At 39.3% G+C, this 25,589-nt stretch overlaps 1 protein-coding gene across 1 annotated transcript in view; it reads left to right on the forward strand.

Moving 5' to 3' along the window:
* The window catches only part of Vav3 (vav 3 guanine nucleotide exchange factor), a 354,621-nt gene that overhangs the window by 92,304 nt on the left and 236,728 nt on the right, over positions 1-25,589 (forward strand). The gene's annotated exons all lie outside the window — the stretch shown is intronic.

Raw genomic sequence — 25,589 nt, forward strand, 5'->3', positions numbered from 1 at the left:
AAGATTCGTAACCATGCTAGTCAGAAAACTCTATGAGACTTATCTCCAATTAGCCACCAAAAAACCCAACCAAACAAACCTGGAACTGGAGGTATGGTTGAAGTTGTAGAATTCCAGTATTGATCATGAAAACTAAAAGACTGCACCCAGGTCCTGAGTTCAAGTTCCAGGACTAGCACACACAAAACCCCAGACAAAGTCAGACCAAAGCATTAGAGATTTGATACTGAAATCCCACAAATTTGGGGAAGCTGTTCTCTGTAGGAGACTTAGGCCTGGGTTTTTTTATCTCTATGGTTTTGCTCTAGATTCATTTTGTGATATTTTAGGTATCACTCACCTTCTCTGTAGCAGCATGGCTTCTAAGATTTCTTCTTACCTCCAGCAAGCTGTAGTTCAACTGTCTTGTGATCCCAAATGAAATGGTGGAGAATGATGGTTGGTACAAGGAACTTAAATCCAGGCTCTTAGCGAGGGAATGGAAGCACATTTACTTATGGCCCTGAAATACAGCCGTAAAGATAAAGGGAAATCAAGTAGAGACCCAGATGAGTTGGACACTGATCTAAGGTGTTAGCCCTGAGAAACATGAGACAGGGCTTTGCGTTTATTCTTCTTTATTCTTTTCCTAGGCCTTAAAAAATCTCTGATTTTCACATTCTTCTTTGGGGAAATGAAAAATGAAAATGATTTAGGGAAATGAAAAAGGAAGAACTTTTTAAAGCTTATTGAGGACCAATTCATTTTTCAGTTAAATGCACAAGAAATAGTGGTGTTATGGGTTGAGAAATTATAGAAATAACCAAAAATGCATGATTTCATTCTGGTGGAATAATCTGGCCTGTTAGCTTCATTCAGTAACAAAACTTTTTATGAAAGCTGAGATTCTAAAAATTGAACGTGAAAGTATGAGCTGCATACTTTTTAGGCATATATTTATTTCTGGGCATTTACAATATTTTGGCAGAGATAAATCCAACAGAATTAAACTCAAGACTGTGGTTTATAATGTGAACTTGCACTTGCTGTTTTAGAGTCACTCTGCCAAAATTGGTGCATCTGTTACCTCGGAACTGTTGTTGAGCTGAAGAAAAGAAGTAAAAGTTAAGCAATTTGTGGTGCTACTCCAGATTTTTTGTACAACTATTATTAACTATACAATCAGAAATCTACTTTTCAGGCTTCCAATAGGTTAGGCTTGTCTACTTGCCCCAATATGCTAAGAAAGAGAGGAGTGATGATCCAGGGTGGAGAAAGGAGATTTGTTCTGTGGCATGAGGACATCACAGGAAGAACTATAATAAGCATTCAGCCCATCTTTGGAGTATAGACATGAGCTTTAGGTTTGACAGAGGAAGAATTGGGGCAGGGAAGCATACAGAGTTATAAAACATTCCTAGCTATAAGTGTGGTATGGTGTGATGGTCAGAGATGGTCACAGGTGTGACTAGTTGATCACCATCTCATGATTGGTCACGTGGGGTTTGGTTATGATGAGAAAGTCATGGCCGTTCAAGGGATAGTGCTGTCTCTTGTCTTTATCCAGAAGTCCTGTCATTTCTAGATTTGAAGGTGGCTGCAGGATGACAAATGTAGAATGATGGCAGGGGTATAAGGCTTTTTATTTATGCTGCTTCCAGTTAAATTGTGGGCCCAAGAGAGGAGACAATGAGTTTTAGCAAGAGCAGTCTCTAAGTAACTCTTACATAACTACTCCAAGTAAACTATTAGTACCACCAATAATTAATGAACACTGGCAAGGTGTAGATATCTTTTCAGTCTTTGTATTACTTTTTAAATCCTAATAACAACCATATGAAGTTGATGCTATTGACATCCATATAGCAATGAGAAAACCTATACTCCAAATTACCTAGTGAGGGGTTGGAGCAAATGATGTGAACTCAGAACTTACTGATTCTCCACTGTTGTACCATAGTGCAGGCATTTACAGAGCCCAAATAATGTACAGCATAATCTGAGGTGCTTTATCTGTATTAGCCAATTACATTTCCTACTATGTGAGTGGTATTAGCCCCATTTTATAGATTTTACGTTGGGAGTGATGGAACTGGGGTGGTTTTTGCAAATGTTCATAGAATTGGAGCAGGTTTTGTTTCCCTCCATTCCTTTTAGTATTTAATAAAAACTTCGGTCCATTTAAGATGAACACCATCTATGCTCATGTGCCTCATGCAAATAGTGAGTTTAGAATTAATGAATATTAAGCAACTTTTTGTCTAGGAATATAGTGATTATAACAATATGGCGTATTATTACAGCATTTTGAGGTTTTTTCAGAGTGCTTCATTTTACTGACCTTTGTTGATCTTTCATAATACCCTTGTAAACAACATTTTTTATTCAGTACACCATCCTTTCTGTGGTCTTGAATCCCTTCCCTCCTAGTCAGGTAGTTTTAGTGGTTTGATCAGTTGGGATCTCCCATTGCTTTGCAATGGTAATGGCCCCGGGATGTGTGAATTGCTCACTTGACACTAATGTGATATGCTTAGACATTTTCAAGGGTGTGGGGGGAATGAAGGGTGATTTTGCTCCCTCTGGTTTGGAAGTGGGTGGAAATGGAGCTATAGCTCTGTTAGTGCCACATTTAGTTTCAAAATGGCACCAGTTCAAGCTGTGCTGAAAATTGAGTGAATGTCTGTGGATTTTCCCATGAGCTAGTGCAGTCCTCTTTTTATCTTCTTTGAGTGAGTTTGTTTTGTAGTCAAGAGTGAGATAAATCTAAGAGGTTCTTCATGTTTTCTTAGTTCAATAATTTTAGGTATGGGGAGATGTTGTAGTTTTTAATCTAAGTTCTATGCAATGTGGAGACCATTTGTTAGTCTTTGATCATATCATGATGAAGAGATATGAGCCATTGTCCTAGAGTCTGTTTTGTAGCATGTACACAGTGAATGGCTTTATGTTAAATATTTTCTTTTCTTCCCATGGACCGAAAGAATTTCATAGGTGTTCAGGTTTGAAAGACTTTGAGCCATTGGGCAATTTTTCCAAGTCTGTTTCTGTTTTATAGAGATGAAGAAAATGAGCATGAGTGCCTGTAGATTGAAAACCTGCAGCCGTGTCTGATATGTGGGCTATACAGAATGGTTTGAAAATGACTGGGTAAAAAAGAATGAAAGAGCCTCCTAACTCTTTCACCTGCAGATGAATAAGGACCAGAGATATTCATTGATGTAAACAGCATAGTCAAGGAAAAGCCTAACAGCTTGTCACTGGACCCTTCTGATCCTTAGTTTCTTTGTCCATATGTGAGAATAACAATTTTTCTAAGATCAGAGGAGTTCAGGTACATTCAGCATCGTAAGGCTGTGGAGTGCCATTCTTACTGTGGAAGATTGTTGTGGAAACAGAGCTCATTTCTGTTCAAATGAGCTTATTACTCATTAAGTGATGAGTGAACTTAGATCTCATCTCGAACTAGTAGTTAGGGAAGACGCAGCTCATTCAGAGTTCTGGATGTGGGTAAATGTAAGAGGTAAGATCAGAGAACATTCCACTGGTACTTCCTTCAAACTTGCTTTGGTTCTCAATCAGATTATTAAGACACAAGACACATATGGCTACTTATATTCTTTTTTTCCTCTGCATAGAGATTACAGGTGGGAAATCTGCAGTGCAATTTTCAGTGAAGCTCTTTGATGCCATTAAGCTCATCAAGTGTTATCTCTCTCTCTCTCTCTCCCTCTCTCCCTCTCCCTCTCCCTCTCCCTCTCCCTCTCTCTCTCCCTCTTGGTCTTTGCTTAGGCTACTTTTAATTGGCTTTGTGTATTGTAAAGGTGATGAACAGAAAGGTTACAGTTACAAATGTCAGGCATTAAGTACATTTCTTTAACAGTCTCCCCTTCTCTCATTTTCTCCCCTTCACAGCCCTACATGTACATTATCCCTAAGCTTGTGTATCTAAGGATGCAAGGGCCACTGCCTGCCTGGCCCATGCTCTCCTGCCCAGCAGACCTCCAGCAGTTTTGTACCTATGTGAATAGCTAATATCCACATCACTATTCCTTGTGTTCACTCATCATGGGTGTTGCCATTTCCATGATGCATGATACCTGAGCACTTATCATGGTTTATTTTCCGGAAACTCTTTGGGTAGCTTTCCCAGTCATAAGAGATGTTTTCCAGCAAGGTACCAATGGCTCATATCTGTCATCCTGGCCACTGAGGAGGCTAAGATCTGAAGATCACAGTTTAAAGTCCTTAAGCCTTTAAAAAGAAATGCTTTCTACCTAAGATCTAGGAGATTTTTCTGTGTACAAGTGCTCTAGGGGTCTCACCTAGATGGATGCATACTGACCACCAAGGAGATGTAGTTATTAACCAGGATGACACTAGCTTGGAATAGAAATGTACACAAGTAATTGTATGGATTCTCTTTTTTTAATTTAAAAATTAAAAAAGTTACTATAAATATGTGGATTCCTATCCTTAATAGGAGTTTTACATTTCCCTTTGAAATATTTCCTTCAGTATATTATTAGACCTCTTCAAGATTTTGCAGTCTATAGAAGGTTTTGCAGTCTGCAGGGCATGAGCCAGTGTTGTGGTGGAACTAGTTGATTGTTTTCTAGAGTAATGCTGTTGAAGACTGATCCTTCCTGTTTCCTGGGACAGCTCTAGTTCTCTGATGCTGTGTGTGTCCTTGTACTGTCAGCCCTGCTCATGGTATCCAAACTAGTTTCCCTCCATCCTCATCTGCTTTGATTTCTAACAAGGCCACATTTCCCTGCTTTGCACTGAATTCTGCTCAGGAGCTCCTTGTAGCCTTCCCTCCAGAAAGCCTGGAGCTCCTCTTCCTTAGTCATATGCTACAGCATGATCTGTAGTCTCTTTCCTTCTAGAAGATCCTAGACTTTGCCTGCCAATCAACCAGTAGCCCCAGAAAAGGAGAAAAGGCCTTTAATTCAGTCCTCCCATCAATCCCTCAGTAATGCCTCTATGTGTTTACATAAGGAAGGAAGAGCTCTGGAGGGGAGTGATTTCTCCCTGGACAAAGAAGCTTTGTTCCTGTCATTCTTTGTGTCTATTTAAGCAGAGGAGGAAACAGCACCCTACCCTTCCCTAGTGTGTGCCTGCTTGTTTGTCAACACAGATCTTCTATCCTGAACTCTGTTCCTCTCCTTGGCTTTTAGAGAGTTGACCTTCTCTGACCTTTTGCATTTATCTCACTTACTTAGAGTAAGTTCGTGCTGTCACATGTTTTCTCATTCTTTCTGTGTGTTATATCTTCCCAACCAAGGCTTCTGAGCTTTGCGGGGTACAGGTACCCACATACCTCACATCTTACTCTGTACCTGAGCTATGAAAGGTCCTATTTTATGTCTTTATGATAGTTAAGAAAACTAGTTACTCAAATCTTTAATGCACTTGAAAACCTCTGGAACAGGCTTTCCTAAATAATGTCCCAAGGGAACCCATTGTCCTGGGAAATGATAATAGGAAACTTGAGGGATATATATATATATTTATATTCAAATACTTTGGGCAAATACTGTTACTCTGTCTATGAGATATAACATAACATTACTTGAATTTTTCGGATAGATGTGACACTTTTGCTTGGCCTGGCCTGAAACTCTGCTTCTCCAATCTCTGCCTCTTGAGTAGCTAGGATTATAAGCATAAGCTACTACAGACTCCCAGTCTTTTTCTTTCCTGTTCAAGTTTATTTCTATTTGGGTAAAACTTGCTCATCTTGCCAGGGGTAGCAAATGCTCTTTTAAAAAATCCCACTGTTTTTGCTTTTGCCTTACAAAGGCTGTTATTCCTAAGATTACTGAAATAGTCTCTTAGAAGTATTTTCTTGCCATGCAGTGTGAATCACTCCAAATGACTCTTCAGACTGATCCCTGAAAACTGTACATTTGATAAATTTTTACTCAGATTTATTTAAAGGCTGAGAGTGGTTCTCTGTTGCTTATAAGAAAATCCCAACTATTTTAGAAACTACACAAATGCCTGTATAAACATGCCCCTGCTTGCTTTTTTAAAAAGACAAATGCATGCCTAAACCAAAAAAACAAAACAAAATAGGTCCAAGTTAGCCTTCAGCTTTTTGGATCCTCCTGCCTTAACTCTCTGAATGGCTGGGATTGTGTGTATTATTAAACCTGGTTCATATTTTCCTTTGTAACTGTATTTCTCACTTTTCTATCCCCACAGAGTCCAATGCCATAATTCCAACAAATTATTGCAGTCATCATGACACACACACACACACACACACACACACACAACACACACACACACACACACACACACACACATTTGCTTGGAATGCCCCTTCCTCTCTTAGTCTCACTGAGTCCCTTATGTTTAGTGATTTAAGATCTCCTTCCCCCTCTTCTTCCTTCCTCCTCCCCCATCTCACACATACCCACAAATACACATATATTACACCTTCCAATCTCTGTGTCAGGTCTTTCCTCCATCTTTTCCCCTCCCCCCTCTTCCTGAGCCTACATGTTTTATCTTAAAAATGGTACTCCTGGCAACTCATCTTCATAGAACTACAGTGAAGAGCATGAAATGGAGATTGTAGGTAAAGCAGTCAGTGAGCATAGCACAGAGGGTCAGGGCTTAGTCGGTGGTAATTTATGGGCAGAGTTGTTCCTCCCACCCCATCTGTGAATTTCCTTTCAGTGGCTTGAGTTACTTATGATCAAACATGGTTTTAAAATTTTACATAGAGCCAGGTACATTGATTCATGCCTGTAAATCTATCTACTTTGGAGGCTGAGATCTGAGGATCCAAGTTTAGAGCTAGCCTGGGTAGGAAAGTCCATGAGATTTTTATCTCCAGTTAACCACCCCCCCCAAAAAAAAGTTGGAAGTAGAGCTGTGGCTCAAATGGTAGAGTACTAGCCTTGAATAAAAAAGCTCAGGGACAGCACCCAGACTCTGAGTTTAAGCCCCAGTCCTGGGAAAAATAAATAAATAGTTTTTAACATGAAAAACTCCAAAGTTCATTGAGTCACAATTAGTTTTATGCTTGTTTATGTTCATTTTGTTTGACACAAGGTCTTATAGCTCAGGCTGGTCTTGAACTCACTGTATAACACTGGCTTGTATAAAAACTTCCTGTTTCTACCTCCTAAGTACTGTGATGATAGGTCTCTGCCTCCATGCACAGCAGAAGTATTTCATAAGCTTTAAGTTGCACTGATCTGAGGAGTGTGATGAATTTTCATGCAGTGTACTCTGGCCCAGGACCTGACTTTTTGTCCAATGAAACCAGAATGTATATACAACTTGCCATTCATTTCACAGACAGAAGATTCACTCTTGCAGTCAGTTTTCATAACCTCGGTGTGCAAGTGTTTTCCTTCTTTTCCTTTTGCTGGTCCTGGGCTTGAACTTGGCCTACATACTTCCCTGAGGTTCTTTTGCTCAAGGCTAGTGCTCTACCACTTGAGTTACAGCACCATTTCTGGCCTTTTCTGTGTAGTTTATTGGAGATAAGAGTTTCACAAACTCTCAGGCCTGGTCTGGCTTCCCACTACAATTCTCAGATCTCAGCCTCCTGAGTAACTAGGATTACAGGCATGAGCTACTGGTGCCAGGCTGTGTTTTCCTTATGTTGATAATGTTTAGTTTTTCACTTGAAGAATAACTTTATGGTTTTGGGGGGGAGCACATCCAAATTGCCAGCATCATTACTCTTGAGCTTTGGTGTTCTTATAAAATAAAATGAGAGCTTCTCGGACATAGGCATCGTAGTTCTGTGACAGTCAATCTGTTAACCAAGATGGTGACTAAATGAATAAGACTGCTAGCACAAATCCTATGTAGAAATATAGTCTGTAGGGCTGGGAAGGTGGCTCAGTGGTAGAGCGCTTGCCTTGCATGCCTGAGGCCCTGGGTTCGATTCCTCAGCACCACATAAGCAAAAAGAAAAAATCCAGAAGTGGCACTGTGGCTCAAGTGGTAGAGCGCTAGCCTTGAGCTGAAGAGCTGAGGGACAGCACCCAGGCCCAGAGTTCAGGCCCCACGACCGGACCCCCCCCTCAAAAAAAAGAAATATACTCTGGATTACAGGTGTTTTATAACCCACGGTGGATTGACTAGTATGGCTGAGAGTTTATTGTGCCATTTCGACTGGCTAACTACTTGAAAATTATGAGCTGTGTATTTTTGGAATGTTACATTTAATAATTTTTGGCAGTGGTTGCTCCTGGGTAACTGAAGCAAAGCCTCAGACAAAGAGGATTATTGTCATTTTCCTCAAACACCTATCCGTACTAAAGAAAAGCCATACAAGGTGTTCTACCTATCTCTGTTGATCTCTTTCACTCTCTTTCTTCTTCTCTTGAACTCATGGCTTGGACATTATTCTTTAGCTTTTTTTACTCAAAGCAGGCACTCTATCACTTGAGCTACACCTCCATTTCCAGCTTTTTGCTGGTTAATTGGAGATGAGTCTCATGGACATTTCTTCCCCAGTTGGCTTTAAACTGCAATCCTGAGTAGCTAGGATTACAAGCATGAGCCACTGGTTGGTGCCTGGCATAAACAATGGTCTCTTAAAGTAACATGATGAATGTTCTTGACAGTAGAAACAAAAAGAAATCAATACGAGCATCCTTGTTGCACTGCACATTGTGAGAGTTATAGCTACTGGGGATGAATGCTCAGTTAGGATGAAAACAGCATGAAATGGGTGGGTAGAAGACATGAGCGGGAAATAAGTTCTGTTTGGCAGTCATATGTTAGACCAGGAAACACTGCGTGCATTGGTAAGATTTCAGTAAGGGACCCTGGTAGGAGCAACCCTAAGCCATTTACTGCATTCCAGGGTGTTGCAGAGATTTGGGAATACCACAGGGCTCCATCATCAACATGGTTGAGCCATCCATTGCATATCTTGAAGAGCAGCTCTTATGGACAGAAGATTCCTTTGCTTGTTCTTCTTGCATTCTGAAAACATTAGTGTGGCTTCTTCATTGTACAGGAGCAGGCGGTTAACACCCATGGCCCTCTAGATGCTGTCTGAGTTGAGGAAACACAACCTGTAAAGCCTAAACGGAGAAGATAATTACACCCAGTGGCAAGTGACATGGAGGAAGTAAATGAAGGCAGTGATGTACAACTGGGGGAAGCCAGTATACACAAAAGCAAAGAAACACCCTTAGGAAATATTCAAGGCCCAGTGGGAAAGACTGTGGTGCTACTGCTCTCTTCATTAAATTAAATACTAAAAATATTATAAGGCACATCTTTTCTTCTTTTTTATTGTTATTGTAAAGGTGATGTACAGAAGGGTTACGGTTACGTAAGTCAGGTAATGAATACATTTCTTTTTTAACAATGTTTCCTCTTTCCTCATTTTTCCCCATTTTTCTCTCCCTATCCCCACCCAACATAGCATCTAGTGAGTATTGCTGTTGCATTTGTTCACCATCTGTCCCACCATTTCTGCCCTCCTCTTTACCTTCCCCAAACAGGTAAACTTACATAGAAGACATAAGGTAAAGAAACAGAGACACAGGAGAAAAAAAACAAAAATGAAAACAGAAAGCAAAATAACAAAAAAGCCTTCTTATTTCCATTTCTTGGAGTTCATTCTGATATAAACATCATTTTATATGTTCAGATGCCCATAGCTGTGATCCTCTCCTAAGAATATCCTCCTTGATCTCACCATGTGAATGTCTAAAGTCCGGTGTAATAAGTTTATCATGTCCAAGTATATTTTTGTCTTTTAACAAGGCACAACTTAAATTGCATTTTAGTCTTATGTTTTCTGGTAGATTCCCTTGAGCTCACCCTTTAACTTGGAGTCTGTTTCTTCACGTCTGCAATCCCTTTGTGATTGGGAACAACCTCATGGTATGGGTAATGCATGTACATCATGTACATAAGGTAATGCATCACTTTGATCATTCCTAGTTATGTAATCCTTTGAAAGCATCTAGGCCTTGGCTTTTCTTTGTAGTCCAAATCTACCCCATTTTCAGTGATCTTGAAGTTCCTTAAAATTGCCAGCTTTCAGAGAGTATTTATAGATACTTCTATACCTATGCTTTCGGTGTTTTTGAGATAAAAGCACGATATGGAATATCATTTTGATTTTGCACATACCTACTGAGGATATTATTTGCAGAACTAGAAATTTGGTTTGAGAACGGAAACTTCTCAAGGATTGCTCTGCAGATTAAGCAGTGAAACTTTTGGCTTCTCTTTTTAGTTCAGTTGAATTACTGATAGGTATGTAAATATGGAAACAAAAGTAAGCTTACAGCTACACCTCTCTCTCTCCATTCTTCATCCTCCCTCCTCTCTCCTCTTTCTTCTGTTGCCCACTCTCCCCTCTTCCCTCTTCCCTCTCTCCTCTCCTCTCTCTCCTTCTTTCCTTCCCCATCCCCACACGCCATCCTTTGGCTTGAACTCTGAGCCTGGGTGCTGTCCCTGAGCTTTTGTGCTCAAGGCTTACACTTCTACTACTTGAGCCCCAGCTTCACTTCCAGATTTTTGCGATTAATTGGAGCTAAGAGTCTCACACATTTTCTTTCTTGCTTGAGCTGGCTTTGAACCGTGATCCTCAGATCTTAGCCGCCTGAAAAACTAGGATTACAGGCATGATCCACTGGTGTCTGGCTTTTCAATTATCTTTTTAAGGAATGCACCATATTGTAGAGGAGATAAGTAATGAAATAGATGGCTACAATATAACATACTAAGGGCTAGAGTGGGCAGATGAGTTTGTGCTTAGGAATACTTAACTGGGGGACTCACTCTTTTCAAATATGATTAAGGAAGACTTCAAATTTTATCCTGATGTTGACTCTAGATAGCAAAATAGAACCATGTTTGGGCTGACTATTATTTATTAGGCACTTACCTTATTATGCATCTTATACAATCATTTGCTTTGTCCTTACAGCATTTCTATTATATCGGTATTGGGGCTATTTTATGCCCAAAGCGATGAAGCTCAGAGTGATGCAAATAAATCATAGTAGGTAACAAAGCATGTTTCTAAGATCATCTCTAAGTCGAGAAGTGAATGACTGTCCTGCTTCCAAGCAGAAGAGAGAGTGAATGCACCCTCTGGGTAGAGTGAAAGCCATTGAAGAAGAGGGATCTACTTGGGATATTGGGGCTCTACAGATAGTCCTTTTAGCCTGAGTATAAGAAATTCAAGGTGAGAATGGGCTAGGGCGTGTGAGCCTTGCAGCCTTGCATCGTGGAACCGTGAGTGCGTCAGGCATGAATTAAGCCACTGTGCACTTGAGGGGAGGCTGTGGGGGTCGGTTGTAGTGCTAGCTGTGCAAAGAGGAGGGAGGAAACTCTAAGCAATGTGGTGGGGAAATGACACAGACCTCCTTTATTGGAGCCCTGACAAGAGAGGTCTACAGTGAAAGTTTTAGGGTGTTGAGGAATCAATGCGAGCGGTAGATAGATAAGGGAGAAAAAAGAAGGAACAATGTACCCTTCATGACTGGAAGGTAAGTACAATGTACTGCAAGTCAGATAATGAAGGGGAACAGATGCAGCTTACAGTGTTTTATAAAAAAATAAGGTAGGAGAATACTACTGGTGTTTATATTATCTAACTGTACATATGTTCTGCAACTCACAAGATATTTCTGTTTCACTTTGAATAGTTTTTTGCTATAATGGTCCAGTCTAAATTTTCTGATATCTATTTTTAAAAATTTTGTTGGTTTTAGTTTTATGTTCTTGAGATGATACAATAGAAGCTCCGTCCCTGACAGTACATTAGAAATGCTTGCTTCATCATTTCATTTTATTTTTTGAAATTATCTTTTCAGTAGTTGTACAAAGGGATTTCAATTCAACATAGCAGTTTATGAGTTCAGTGCATCTTGATCAATCTCAATGTCACCTCTTCCCTTAGTCTCCCTGTCCCTCAACCGTATCAATCCCTTCAAGTTATCTGGTATCCTTCCCCTATCCATTCATTGCCCCCTTTCCCCTCTCCTCCTCTTGGCAGCTCATGTTTCAACTTCCTGGTATGCTTCATATATATATATATATATATATATATATGCTTCATATATATATAGAGAGAGAGGGGGGAAAGAGAGAGAGAGAGAGAGAGAGAGAGAGAGAGAGTCATGGGTCTTGAACTCTGGGCCTGGGTGCTGTCCCTCAGCTCTTCAGCTCAAGACTAGTGCTCTACCTCTTGAGCCACTGTGTCACTTCCGTCTTTTTGCTTATGTGGTGCTGAGGAATCGAACCCAGGGCCTCAGGCATGCAAGGCAAGCGCTCTACCACTGAGCCACCTTCCCAGCCCCATGGATGGTGTTTTCTGTATGTGTTGTCTATGGCTTTTTAATGATTCTGGTCATGGGAAAGAATACAGGAGTCATGCCCAGTGAGCATAGTGGGTGGGAGAGGAACTGGTGGTTGCTGTAGTTTGTACAAGATTAGGTAGAGGAAGTGTGTATCAGAAACGATCCGAGCACCAGACAGCTGCAGGAAACAGTGCTGGGCAGTCACTATGTGGAGTCTGACGTGGAGGCTTCCTCTGTGGAGGTTTAGTTTCCGAATCACTTGTGTTCTGCTTAAAGCACCTGCAACTTTTGAAGGACTCCATGGGAGAAATGGTAGTTAATGGGCCTTTTCTCTAAAGGTCTACATCCATGACAGTTGTAGTGCACTGTGCACTTTGAAACATCCTGCTGAATATACAGTCCAGGTCATCACATGGGGCAATCAGAAATGGGATTTCAAATCTTCTAGCTGAGTGTCTATCAGAGAGGGTGTGCATATACTCACACACTGTTGTATACATTGCACTTGGTGAATCTAGACATTGCCTATTCCTTGCTGCTCTGATCCTGTACTTGCGTGTAGAGGGTACGAAAACAGATGGTTGTTGCCTCTGAGGGAGCAGAACCATATAGATTGTGCACTGAATTGACTTCTGCTTCATTTTAAAGTAGGCCCATTGTCGTAATTAAACCTAGATAAGATGATCACAAGGGTGCCTTGTCATTGGTCTGTCTAGTTCAAGTTTCAATGGATAGTGTCAGATGTAGATTTGGTAGAATAATAAAAGCATACAGGAAAGACCAGGTACATGTTAGGACTAATAGAAGTCGGCTTCTGTATCTGCAAAGTTTGAGAAGAATTCTGTCAATATAATCACCGCTGATGTTTGACATTGAGATTTTAGAGAAGAAGCAGCAGGAAAAAAAATTGAGTTTATTGACTACTAGGTTAAAAAGTACAGTTTCTCAAGGCGGGGTAATAATTTTAAGTTTCATGGCATATTAATAAAATTACTATAAAATAGAATGACAAACGTTAGATAGTGTTGGTTTTCTCAAGACATTGATGAAGTGTTCTCAGCTCTGTGGTAACTTGGATTTTGGTGAGAAATTACTTAATAGTAATAATAGTTTTGATGACTGTTACTGAGTAAGTTGTGTGTGTGTGTGTGTGTGTGTGTGTGTCTGTGTCTGTGTGTGTGTGTGTTCTGGGGCTTGAACTCAGGGCTTATCCTTTAGATTTATTGCTCAAAGTTAGTGCTCTGCCACATAAGCCAGAGCTCCACTTACAACTCTTTGCTGGTTAATACGAGAATAAGAGTGTCATGGACTTTCTTTCCAGAGCTGGCTTTGAATCCAGGTCCTCAGATCACAATCTCCTGAGTAGCTAGAATTATAGGCATGCCTATAATTCTTGCTTGCCTAAGACATTTTGTAGATAAATAGGAAAATAAATGATATACATTCTCTTTCTCCATTGTGTTGGATGCATAGTTGGAACACCATGTATATTTTTTAAATGATTGCTACTGATAGCCCAGGGATTTCCCATGATACACTCAATTATGAAGTATAATGAAGTTCTTAGAAAATTATTTTTACTGATAAACCATAATTTGTAATTTGTCTCCTAAATCCTTTTTATAGAAGTCCTTCAAATACATAAAGATTTTTATTTCTCTGAGTCTTACTAAAGCTACCAGCACAACTATGTCTATCGTAGCATTATTCACCATGGCTAAGATATGGAACAACCCAGATGCCCCTCAGTAGATGAATGGATCAAGAAAATGTGGTATATATACACAATGGAATTCTATGCCTCCATCAGAAAGAATGACACTGCCCCATTTGTTAGAAAATGGAAAGACTTGGAAGAAAATCATATTAAGTGAAGTAAGCCAGATCCAAAGAAACATAGGTCCCATGGTTTCCCTTATTTGCAATAACTAGTATATGTCTAGGGCAAGAAGAAAAGGTCAAAAGCTATGTACATATGATGATGGTAAGTGAAATGAACCTCAAGGACACAAGAGGTTTTTTTCTTTGTCCCTGTTGTTTTTAATGTACTATGTGATTTTTTCGTGTTTCTTTTGTATGTTCTTCCCCCATGGTATAACCCCTGTTGTCACTGTATTTGATCCTGGTATCCTGCATCTTGTATATACATTTTTCTAATTTAGAGAGGGGAAGGGAAATAACAAAATGCTGAAAGAAGGATACAGGTTGACCCATTGTAACAACAGACATACAAGACACTATGTTGAACATAAACTTTATAACTTTGGGGGGGGGAGCAGTTGGGGAGGTGGGTGGGAAGGGATAGTGGGGGAAAACAAAGGAGGGGTAACAATACTTGATAGGAAATGTACTCATTACCTTACTCATGTAACTGTAACTCCTCTGTACAGTATCTTTAGAATAAAAAATAATTTTAAAAAGATGAGGAAACTTAAAAATGAGTGAATAGCAATGCTTATATGTCTGTCATTATCAGGTAGTTTGAGTGTTACCTTCATATCCAACTGCTTTTTTTTTTTTTTTTTGGGTCCGGTCGTGGGGCCTGAACTCTGGGCCTGGGTGCTGTCCTTCAGCTCTTCAGCTCAAGGCTAGCGCTCTACCACTTGAGCCACAGCGCCACTTCCGGCTTTTTTCTTTTTGCTTATGTGGTGCTGAGGAATCGAACCCAGGGCCTCAGGCATGCAAGGCAAGCACTCTACCACTGAGCCACTTCCCAGCCCCCAACTGCTTTTAAGTCAACAAAAAACCAGGTATGGTGACACATGCCTATATGTTTAGCTGCTTGGGAATCAGAGGCAGATGAACCTTGAGTTTAAGGCCTGCCCAGGCAAAGTTAATTAGCGATCCTATCTTGGAAAACAAAAATAAAACAAAAGAGCTGGGGATAGTGCTCAAGTGTTAGAGTGCTTGCCTAGCATGCTAGAGGTCTTGGGTTTGATTCTCACCTCCCCTCTCCCTCTTTCCCCCAAATAAAAAGGATACTAGGTTAATCTAGAAGTATGGTTGTGAACTAGACTTTAAGCATTTGTGTCCAGTGGAATTCGGGAAAAGCTAAATTAGAAGTTTGTGGTCTGAAAACAAATTATAGAAATAACAAAACCTATAGAAGCCTAGAGAGACCACTACAAAGATCATTTAGATATATACCTTTAAAAATGAACATTTGATCATATTTTTTATCTTCTATGAATACACATAATGCTCTATTTTCTGAATTACTCCAGAGTAGATTAGAGGTGATTATTTATCTGCTCAATATACCTGGCTTTGTAGCTTTTGAAAGAAGGAACTTTTCGTACATCATCATAACCTATTTGGACATCTAACATGTCCAAAAAACATGGCATTCTATCTAGTTATGCTTACACAAACCCTATAAACAAACACTTAAAAGATTTAGATATTATATCTTGCTCATAATACTTCATTTCTATAGTGAGTTTATCCAAGCATTATTAACTATACCTCACATTTCTAGGAGAGACTGCTCTATATAGGTTTCATTCACACACACACACACACACACACACACACACACACACACACACATATGCATGTACGAAGACACATATATACATATATATATTTGCATACATATATATGTATGCATTTATGTGTATATGTATGTGTTAGTTTCAGGAACAGTAATTTCAGAGGATGAGTCAGAAGGTAATAGAAGGTTTATGTATTTTTATTCCAATAATACCATATGTTGATCTTATCCCTTTAGAAGCAAAGAAATGGAAGGGAAGCAAAATTTTCTAACACAATTGAATAAATTTTTATTTTTAAGAGTACATAACTTACTTAAGTATGGATTACTTCATTGATTGGAATTCTCTAAATCTAAAATCATAAAATCACACACACACACACACACACACACACACACACACATACACACACACACACACAGAGGTATTTTTCATTGCAAGGCCAGAGTACTTGTAGTTTGTTTGGGATAGCATTTTTGTTATTTGTGTTGTTACATACGTTTCTGCTAAGTAAATTAAACCATATTGTAAGCTAGGACTTGTCAGATGTGCAGTCTTTGCATCCTCTTCATGGACAGATTCCCAGTTAATTGGTATGGCTTTTCCCAGTCTTCTCTGGCATCTGCTGATTTTAAAGGAATGGCAGATCCCTTCCCTCCCCCTGCAGGTAGCCCAGCAAAGTCTTCGGTTCAAGATGTCAAGTTGTTTGTCTGAGACAAGCATCAGGCATCGTTAATCGATCACTTCTTTCTCTCTTTCTGCACTTTGAATATTTTATGACTAACGCTTTTAGTTTTCTTGAAGAACAGAAATAGCCTAGATTTGCCAGAAAACAAAAGCCAAAAATATGCGCCCCCCCCCAAACAAAAGATAAACACTTTCAACAAACCTAGCAGAGTGAAGCAATTGCTGAGGACATGATGACAGCAGATCTTTCGAACACTCACTGTTTTCCCCCCACTCCCACCTGCCCCACGTATAGTTACAGAAAATAAATTACTACTGTCTTAAAAGTTTCAAGCAAAATTCACATTCAGCTTACATAGGGGCTGAAGGTGTGGCTCTGGTTAATAGAGTACCTGCCTGGCCCGCCAGAGAGCCTGAGTTCAAATCATCGTGCTGCCAAAAATTTAACTTAGTGTTTCATGGTGAAAGAATAGACATTAGTTTATTATGGCATACTTTATTATTTCTTTAGGAGAGGATTTATGTGGCTAAAAATAAAAAATAATGCATTAGAAATGTAGGAACTGAGGTAATCTTTATTTCCTCCCACTTTTAAAAATTAGTATATATAATTGTACAGAAGGAGTCTCTGAGTGATGTTCCCAAACATGCATGTAATCTCCTTTGATTATAGTCACCCCTTTGTAATGCTTTTCTTTGATTCTGAATTTCCCCACTCCTCCCAAATAGTCCTAAATTTCTGAGGATATATCTTTATTTTAATGGACAGTTTTTCTTGGGTGCCTACATTTCCACTTATAAAAGTTAAGTTTTTGCCCATGTAATTGTAACCCCTCTATATGGTATTTTCATAATAAAAAAGTTAAGTTTAAAAAAATTATCTTAAGTAGTTATGAGTACAACACATTTTGGTCAATGTTACCTCTTTTATCATCCCTTCTGTCCCCCACTCCCCCCCAACCTCACCCATCCCCTCAAGTTGCCTGGTTCCATTTGGACATATGTCTATTGAGTATTATGGCTATATTTCCTCACTCCTACAGCCCAGATGCCCTGTAGTGGGTGAATGGATCAAGAAAATGAGATATACACAAACAGCACACACATAACCCAGACACACGAACACACAGTGAATTTGAGCTTTTTCACTCTACCACTTAAGTCACAGCTCCACTTCTGGCTTTTTGGTTAATGGGTGAAAAAATATCTTAAGGTAATAAAGCTTTCAATAAAACCATTCTATATAATTAACAACAACAACAACAACAAAAACAATTCAGGGAAGGAAAAAAACATGGCTTCTTATTTTGAATCAAATCACTTAATCTATTTTGTACAGAAAATTTTCTGTATTTAAGGTTTTCAGCATAAAGCCTGATAAAGTATGTGATATAAAAATGCCACCAGATTACAACTTTGGTGGGGGGGGAGGGGAGCGGGAAGGATTGGGTGGGGGGTAGGGGAAGGATGGGAAGGGATGGGAAGGGATGGGAAGGGGAAACAAAGGAGGAGGCTACAATGCTTGATAAGAAATGTACTCATTATCTTGCCCATGTAATTGTAACCCCTCAGTACAGTATTTTCACACTAAAAATAAAATAAAATTCAAAAAAATGCCACCTGATAAGATATAAAGATAATTCCTCAGAGTGGGCAGTTCTTTCTTGTTTTTGTTTACATATGGTTTCTCTTTCTCTAAATGTAATTGTTCTCATTATAAGTTTGTATTATATAATTCACATATATTGAAGGTTAATGATAAGTATTTAATCGTCATAGTGAGCTGAAAAGAAGAATGTTGGAGAACATTTATGGCTCTTGATGTTCTCTTGATCTGTTTTGAGTAGTGTCTCTGGTATTCCCCCTCCCCCCAGATCATCTTGTGTCTTGTGTTCTCATAAAAAAATACCTTGGTTGAGGTGACTCAGGTTGTCTTTCTTTAGGTGTGAACCGCGACTTCTACCCTTTGGGGAGACACTGACTTTTCTGAACAGGGAGAATTGATTGTGTGTTTTGTGTTGATGCTGAAAAGAGTGCTAGAAAGAACTGCTGGTATAAATGTTTGCCAGTCACCATAGTGAGTCCATGTGCAAGTTTCCTCCTTTGCGGTTCCATAGATCATTTTCCTGTCTGCTATTTGTTCAGAGTTATTTTGGCTTGTGCCATGCAGCCAAATAAATAAAATGTCATACATTAGAAGAACTAGCAACAATAGAGTTTTTGGTGTTAATGCTTGTAAGATAGGAAGGACCTTTCTATGTATAGAAGCAAGACTGGTAAAGAACATTTTGATCCTTTTATTTTCTGAATGTGCAAAAAAGAAGCCTAGGAAATAGCACAAAATAAAAAGCCTCTATGGCAAACTGTGACAAAGTGTATATTATTTGTAGCAAATACAGTTTGAAAAGTTTTATTCTCTATAAAGAATAAATAGGGATTGTAATATATAACACATAAAATATAGTATTGAATCAAATATTCCTGGCCAATATCTCAGTTTTATACATGTGGTTAGGTAACTTGGTATAGGGGAGCTAAGGCTTGATGTGTGTGGTCTGAATCCAGGGTGCAAGTTTTTAATCACTATTCATCTAGATCATTCTACACAAATGAAAACCTCAAAAGAAGAATGGTGGAAGGGTGCATCCAACCAGTCCTCATCCATTACATCTGACCACATGTGCATGTATCTATTAATAACAATGGTCAACAAACTTGTTTAATTCAACCTGCTCAAAAGATAGCACAAATTCAATACAAATCATAAAAAACCATAAGCGTTATTTTTGTCTATCAAGTCGACAAATCTAGATTTGAAATGAAAATACTGATAGTAATAAAGGATGGAGTGAAAGGTTTTGCTGTCTGGTGAACTATACTTCTTTCTGTCACTGAAAGTGGTTCTTATCTCTTGGTGTGTGTGTGTGTGTGTGTGTGTGTGTGTACGTGTATGTGTGTGTACGTGTGTGTATGTGTGTACTGGGGCTTGAATTCAGAGCCTGAGTGCTGTTCCTTAGCTTTTTTTCTCATTCTACCACTTGAGCCATAGCTCCAGGTTCTGGATGTTTTTGCTGGTTAATTGGATTTACGAGTTCTATGGACTTTCCTGTCTGGGCTGGCTTTGAACTGTGGTCCTGAGATCTCAGCTTCCTTAGGAGACAGGATCATAAGTATGAGCCACTGCTTTTAGTAAGAAATTAGTGTCATCTATCCAAATCTTTGAAATTGTTTATGGTCTTTTCCTTGGAGGTTTGCTTTTAGGAATTATGAAAGGACGTGAATGTTCACAAAGTCTCATTGTTAAACTCCGCTTGATAGATACCAAGTTCATTTAATAATTGGTAGTGAAAGTAACAACCAAAGTGTCCATTTTCAAGGAGCAAGGTGTTTTTCAAAGCAACATGCAAAGTAGTACTTTGTAGCCATTTAAATAGCATGTAAGAATAATAGAATGACAAAAAGAATCATTATAATATTTCATGAAAAAAGGAAGTTGAGTTTTGGTCTGAGTTTTGTTATGTTAATATATAAGTATAAACCTGGAAGGAAGTATTATAAAAACATTTACTATATATTGTTTTTAGTGGTTAGAATAGAGGTTTTAATTTCTTTACTTTTTTCTATGTTTTAGCAAACTGTGTAGAGTAAATATATTTAGAAGTCACATAAAGAACTGGGTGCCAGTGGCTCATACCTATAATCCTAACTGGTTTCCAGCCCTGGCAGGAAAGCCTTTAAGGCTCTTATGTCCAGTAAACTAGCAAAAAGACAGGAGTGGAGGTATGGCTCAAGTGGAAGAGCACCAGCCTTGAGTGAAAAAAATTAAAGACAGTGTCCAGGCCCTGAGTTAATCCCCAGTACCAGCACATTTTTGGAAAGTTGTGAATTATGTTTAGATAGGAACAAGGAAATGAAAAAGAGGAACATTCTTTATAGGAAGTTCATTATTGCTATATGTAAAAGATACTTTGTATATAATCCTTTTGAAAATACCAGTTCTCAAGGCAAACCTCAGTTTGGTGGTAGTAAACAATTCATTCCTGCACTAGTAGCATAAGGCCAGATTCCCTCATTGGAGATGGAGCTCATGAATATTTTCCAGGAAATCAGGAATCAGTTTGGCCACACTGAGGAAAGATAATCCACTGTAATGTAATTGAGATTGGGCATGAGGTTTCAAATTTTGTGTATCTTGTAAAACAAAGCTTTTGAAAACCTTTATTAGCAAAATTAGTAAGACCACCAGCTTCTTTATAGTTACCCCATTATTGCATTAAAAAAAAGCCATGTTCACATTGAATTGATCACAAACTTTGCAAGTGGGTTAGATGTACATACTTGCTAAAATACATTTACCTGATAGTTTCTAATGTGGAGAGTAGCTGTGGGTTACTTTCTTTTTTTTTGGTCTTGTATATTAGCTGTTTATTCCCAGCAACATCCTAATACAGCAGGGATTATTTTTCTGAGCCTGTTCCCTTTAGGGAAGCATCCTGTGGAAGCCACTGTGTTTCCCTTTGACTTCCTGTGTTGTTTAACCAGAGCCAGTGGAGGCTTTGTGGGGACTTGATTTTTCCCTTGCAAATAGAGATGAACATAGTGGTTTTTCTATGGCTGAATGTTTGTTGGTACTTTATGAATAGTCAGGCACATGTAGTTAGGAATTGAGCTAATTCTTTTAAAGTGAATTTTCAAAGTCAGGTGCTGGTGGCTCATGTCTGTAATTCTAGCTACTCTGGAGACTGAGATCTGAGGATTATGGTTTGAAGCCAGCCTGGGCAGAGAAGTCAAGAGCCTCTTTATTTCCAACTAATTAGGAAAAAGCCAGAAGTAGAGCTGTGGTTCAAGTAATAGAGTGCCAGTCTTTAGCAAAAAAGCCAACAAAGATCATGAGAATGTAAGCCCCAGTATTGACATAGTAAAAAAAATAAATGAGCCAGGGTGGTTCATACCTTTAATCCTGGCTATTTAGGAGGTTGAGATTTGAGGATCCAGCCTGAGCAGTAAAAGTCTGTAAAGCTCTTATCTACATTTAATTACCAAAAAAGCTGAAAGTGGAGCTGTGGCTCAAGTGGTAGTGTGCTAGCCTTGCATAAAAAACGCTAAGGGACAGTGCCCAGACCAAGTTCAAGCCCCAGGACTGGCACTAAATAAATTAATAAAGAAAGAAAGAAATGAAAAGAAAGAGAAAGAAATGGTTTTCTGGAGGATCATAGAATGATGGAATTTTGGAATGAGTTCCTTTAGTTTTAATTTTAGCAAGACATCATACATGAGGCTGTCAAATCAAAAGGGTAACAATGCTCAACAAGAAATGTACTCTTTACCTGACTCATATACCTGTAACCCCTCTGTACAGCATCTTTATAATACAATAAAATTTTAAAAACTTATTTTTAGTGATTAATTGATTTAAAATAAACCTTTCTTGTTTTTGCTGAAAACTGGGTAGCTTCTGTAAACTGATGTCTTCTCTTTTATTATGTGTGTATTCAAACAACAACTTATTTATATATTTGCTATATATAAATTATAGTAGTATGGCTGGGGGCAGGTGGCTCTTGCCTGTAATCCTAGCTACTCAAGAGGCTGAGATCTGAGGATCAGGGTTCGAAGCTAGCCCAGGAAGAAAAGTCCAAGTGAAACTCTGATCTCCAATTAACTACTCAAAAACTACTAAAACTCTAGAAGTAGAACTGCGGTTCAAAGTGGAAGAGTACTACCCTGGAGCAAAAGAGCTCAAGGATGGTGCTCAGGCCCTGAGTTTAAGCCCTATGACTGACAGAAATAAAATAAAATTACAGGTCATTCAGTTGTAATTTTCTAATTTCCAAGGGTGAGAGCAGACTCTCAGAACCATTTCCCAGGCCATTCTAGTGTCCCATGACTACCAGGGCCTTGTTCCCCCGTCCCCTCCTCTTCCATGGCCACTTATACATCAGACCTGCATTCCTGCACACCTGGATGACTGCACTGGCTTCCATGCACATACATCTGGTTGCTTTAAACGTACCATGTGACCCAGCTCAATGAGCTCTCATGGATTAAGCCAATGCCACAAACAAGCCTCCGGTTTAGGTTCCACACTAGCAATTGGTCAAGGAGCTTTTCTAGTCGGGAGAGATTTTTTTTTAGCAGAACCTGCTTGTTGACTTATGAACAAAGTTCTGGTAGTTGTTCTGGTGTAAGTGAACAGATATCTCAAATCAGTTACCACCGAATAAGGCTGTACTGGGGTCTACTCTACACTAGTGTGAGGTTGAGAGCTAGAATACCCTAAAAATAGAGTCTTAAAACATAAGATTTGGCTCAACAAGTTTACATTTTCAGCATGGATCAAACATGGCTGCACATAGACTAGATCCTGGTGCTAAAATGAATAGGATGAACAAAAGGTGTGACCATGAAAGGAGAGAAAACTGGCTTAGAGTTATAAATATAGTTTGAGATGAGGTTAAAGACATATTAGAAAAGATCTTCTGGATGGACCGTACTGAGACTATACCTTGCAATAAATAAGGAGGGATAATGATCTATTTTTCCGTGTGTGTGTGTGTGTGTGTGTGTGTGTGTGTGTGTGTTGGTGTTAGGGTTTGACATCAAGGCCAGGTGCTATCCATGAGCATTTTTGCTCCAGGGTAGCACTCTTACCATTTGAGCCACAGATCCAGTTCTGACTTTTTGGTGGTTAACTGGAGATGAGAGTCTCTTGGACTTGTCCTGCCTAGGCTGCCACAGAACAATGAGGAGTCTGGGATATGTGACATTCTTACCTTTGTGAGATCCTCTTTCTACAGTTGTCAGACTTTTCTGACCATGGTATTAGAGTCCACTTCATGTTAAAGGAGGAAGGCTGTTTTCTTCAAGCTGCTCACTTGCTTCTGTAGGGTCAAAACTTCCCTTGGAAGATAGAAGCAGATCTCTGCTTCAGGAGTGACAAGGAATCATGCTGTATCAGTGTTGAGGGCTTCTGTCTATTATTTTGCCTTGATTTAAGTTCATTTGTGAAATAGCAGATATTCCCATCTCAGAGGCTTTTGGGAAATGTCCCAACCACAATGAGAGGTCCTTATTTGACTGAAAGATATGAAACAAGCCTGGCACTGCTGGCTCATATCTTTGAGGATTTGAAGCCATGTGTGGTTTGAAGCCAGCCTGAGCAAGAAACTTTGTGAGACTCTTCAATTAGCCAGCAAAAAGCTGGAAGAGCTCTGTACAACACCTTACTAACAAAAAAATAAATTTTAAAAAAGATGGAAGTGGAGCTGTGGCTCAAGTAATAGAATACCAGCCTTGAAAGAAATAGCATAAGGACAGCTCCAGAGACTTGAATTCAAGCTGTAGTGGGTGTGCACCTACAAACACACATACACACACACACACACACATATATAGGAAACAGAACAAATCTTCATCTATATTTGGTACTCCATTTTTATATTAAACAATTCTTAAGTCTGGCTTTGATATCCTAAGGACTTTTTTTTTAAGACTTAAGAATTGAAGCTTAAAAGTGTTCTTAATGTTTTTCTCTTACATGTCTTCGACTCTCTGGGTGGCTATGTTGGGCTGAAGTAGATAAAAGAAACTTTGTAGACCATTTAGGCCTGCAGCTGCCCAACACCCCCCCCCCCTTCTGAGAAAAAAGAAGAATGATGTGGTTATTTTACAGGAAATACAGTACACAGGACTGTGGTTTATGCAAAGGAAATGCCCACAGAGAAACTAAAACACTTAGTACTTAATGGCATACTTTAGGCTTGAAACAAAAATGAGGTGGTATAAACAAATCTTCCCCCTTGGTTTTTATGCTCAGGATTAAGGTAAGCATGGGAATGACTTTGTATTTTCATGTGGCTTGCAGACAGGGTGCCTCTGGGGAAGGACACCCCATAAAAGCTACATAAATAATGACAGCAGATGGCTGAGGGACAATTGTTTGACTTTAACAATGTCACACCATGAGTCAACCTAGATTTAAAAGACAGTAGTGCTGTAGTAAGCAGCATTATTGTCCTCCTGTTTGTTCTCAGACTAGCAGATTTATACCAGTCTCATTGCAGTTTTGTCTACAAATCATTTCATCCATTTCCTTATCATTTCTCACTGTGATGGGCTTATCTAGGCCAGTGGACCAATGTGTTTGCCTTTATGGTAGAGTAGTGTGAGTGTGCTAAACTTCATCATCCCCAATTAGTAAAAAGCTACTCTTTAGAGTTTTTAACGTTTGCACACCTATCTAAATGAAGGCTGAAAGAAGCTTTGAAAATGATGTTATCTTACAGTTATATTGAGAGAGGTGAGCTTACATTTTAAAAGTTAATCATCTGGGCTAGGGAAGATAGTGGTTTCCCAAAGTGTTCACGTCCTAATTCTTAGAAACTGGGTGTATGGCCTTACATGGAAAAAGGACTTTGCAGATAAGACAAAATAAAGAACTTTGAGATGTAGAGATTATCCTGGATTATCTGTGTGGACCCAGTGTAATCAGATAGGTCTGATGGGCAAAGAGACCTGCCACATTGTTGGTTTTGAAGCTGGAGAAAGGGGGCCATGAATGAATCACAGGAAGTTCCCAGAAGCTGTAGAAGAGATTCTGGAGCTTCCTAAAAGGACTACTGCGTGGATTGTGTGGCCCATGGGGATGGGATGTAAGATCATCAGAATGGATTGTGGAAATTCATAGAAAACCAGGTTAGGAATTAAAACGAGTCTGGACTGTTGACCTCCTCATTTACAGCACAATCTCTGTCTTTTGTCAGGGGCAAATCTCCTTCATATCACTTAATCTGGTACTCCTAGAAGGCACAGACAAGGTGTACCCTTTCTTCAAGATGTAACCTGGGACAGGAAAATGGGAGTCATCTAGAAACTACAATTTTGGCTCACACTGACTAATGTCTAAGGAACCAGATGCTCCAGAGAAACTAAATGCTACAATGCAGCTGGAGACCTGGGGGGGGGGATATGGGGGGGGGTAGAGACAGATTAGTACTTCAGTTCATTCTTTTGATTCAGAAGCATCTAGAAGGCTGCCCAGAGCATCCAGTAGTTTGTGATTACCTTCCTTGGGAAGTAACAAGTCCCACATAGACTTGTCTTATAATCTATGTCCCCGACT

This window comes from Dipodomys ordii, unplaced genomic scaffold, assembly GCF_000151885.1.
Source record: "Dipodomys ordii isolate 6190 unplaced genomic scaffold, Dord_2.0 Scaffold146, whole genome shotgun sequence".
NCBI classification, from domain to species: Eukaryota; Metazoa; Chordata; class Mammalia; order Rodentia; family Heteromyidae; genus Dipodomys; species Dipodomys ordii.